Below are 2,291 nucleotides of genomic sequence, written 5' to 3' on the forward strand. Positions count from 1 at the left end.
TCTCTTGCAAGTTTAATCTTTCAAATGATCTGTGTGCATGACACACCCGTACAGCCACAGGAAACACATACGGATAAAAATTATAATAACATAGTACAATATCCTCTCATGCATATTTCTTCAACCTTTATAGTGAAAGACTATTAGTCACTGTGACACTAAAAGGCATAAATAAATACAGCTATGGGTGAGTGGGTCAAAGGCCAGTGAAACAGAAGGGCTAAATACAGTCTACAGTTTGACATCTCGCATACTTGGGCCAAGGTGGTATGTGGAGTTGGATGGTGTGATGCCTTTTAGCATGCTTGGGGATTTTTGTGTTTTTTTTGTAGTTATCTGTTTTTTTATTTTGATCTTCACCTCTGCTGATATGAGAGAATACTTATTTTAACCTCCTTCTCCTGTGTCTAGGAATAATACGAAACTGTGTGTTAAGTAGTCAGCATGGTGGGGAATGACCTGAAGAAATGCATAGCAGACAAAGGACGCCATAAAAATAGCACGCGTCTGCCAATTTCTCTCAAAAATGTATCATTTCATCCTTGAAACTGTGTCCCGTGAAACACGAAGCAGAAGGCACTCAGGCATGAAGGATGTGCACATGCACAGAATACATATTCGTATATGGAGGAACCTCACATGCTTTCTCACCGTTTACACAGTACTCTTGTGGGCACAGGGCAGAAGTGTAAAGTGTAAAGGTCCCTTTTATGTTCATAGTGTAGCTTTAAGGCCACGGGTCATTGTCTCTGGGAATGTCATTTGCCAGAACATTTTATGACACTGCTGGTCGACCTCATAAGCCCCAGGGACGCTGCAGAGAGGAAGAATCTTTGTATTAAAGCTATAAATAAAGTCATTGGAGTTGCGATATTGTTTCGAACCTCTAGGCTGCTTGCTCACTCAGCTCCAGCAAAGGAAAATTTTCTGACTGTGACAGGTGTTAGAAGATTGTGTTTGGCCTCTAGGGTTATAGAAGAAGTTCTCTTGACATAGGCTACTGACCAACAGGATGCTTTGAGTGAGACATTGGCCCCCGATCAGGTCTATCTTCTGATAGAGTAAGTATCCCATTGTACTAAGTTTCACAGATGGGCAGTCCCCCCAGCACTGAACCACAAGCCTGTAACATGGTGATAAAATAGAGTAACTGGGCAGTGTTCCTCCTGATACTAAAGCAGGCAGGTTAAGGTCCACTGACATCTGCTTATAGTCTTTTGGCTTTGAGTTTCTACCTCATGAAGGCGAATTTGGAGCAAGTTTAAATGATGCCTCTTGCTGGAGCAGCCTGCGTGGTCATTATTTAAAAATGAGTCAAGGCACTCGAACAAGTTCAAAAACAACTGCAAAAAACAGCAGCAGGGAGAGAAGCAGACATTGTGGAATCTATTTAGACAGGAAATTTTTTCAGCTTTTTTTGCTGCATAAAAGTGAAACATGACGACTGATGGGTGTTAAGCATGAATCTTTGCACTGCCAGATTCTTCCTCCAGTCATTAAATGTAAATTTCAGTTAATTTCAGTTATTGTTCATTACCAACTTGTTCTCTCTCTCTCCATTTTTCTTTCTAATCATTTGATTGGCTGTAGAGACTCAGCTCTATGGACTGAGTTGTTGTCTCTCCTCCAGCAAAGAGCTTTATCTTCATTTGCCTATTCGATTCTGACTGAGCACTGTTTTGCCAAGATGTTACCCAGTCACCTGCAACTAGATGTGGCCGCAGCTCCAGCAGAAAACAATCCCAGTCTTTTTCATGACTCGATATTCGAAAATCAGATACAGATTAGATGTGGGAGCATCAGCCCAGTAGAGTTAAACGCAATAACCAACCATAATGCCATTGCTATGTCCCTAAAAAGGGCTAGAGGATGAAGGGAGTTACGATAAAAGAGTCTATGTGAAAGAAAGACTCAGTGAAAGGAGGCTGAAAATGAAGACACTGTTATTAAAATACTCATTCCACCTGAATCAGCAAATTTTTACATTTTAGCTTGCTATAGCAAAGTTACATTTTCTGTTTCAACATTGTGCATACAAAATATGGGCTTTTCAAGGTGAATTTTCTTTTATAAAATGGGACTTTGCAGGAGTGATGGACTTTTTTATATATAGCCAAGACTCTCCCAAATGATACATTGATATACTGATTCACGTTGACAGTAAGAAAGGCCAGGATAAATTACAGGCTTTTTTTTTCTATCTTTAATATTTTTTGAGATGTTCAAACTAGAGATGGCACGATACCACTTTTTTATGTCCGATACCGATACCGATATCATAAATTTGGATA

This window comes from Haplochromis burtoni, unplaced genomic scaffold, assembly GCF_018398535.1.
Source record: "Haplochromis burtoni strain Fernald_Lab_line unplaced genomic scaffold, NCSU_Asbu1 Contig_376, whole genome shotgun sequence".
Taxonomy (NCBI): Eukaryota; Metazoa; Chordata; class Actinopteri; order Cichliformes; family Cichlidae; genus Haplochromis; species Haplochromis burtoni.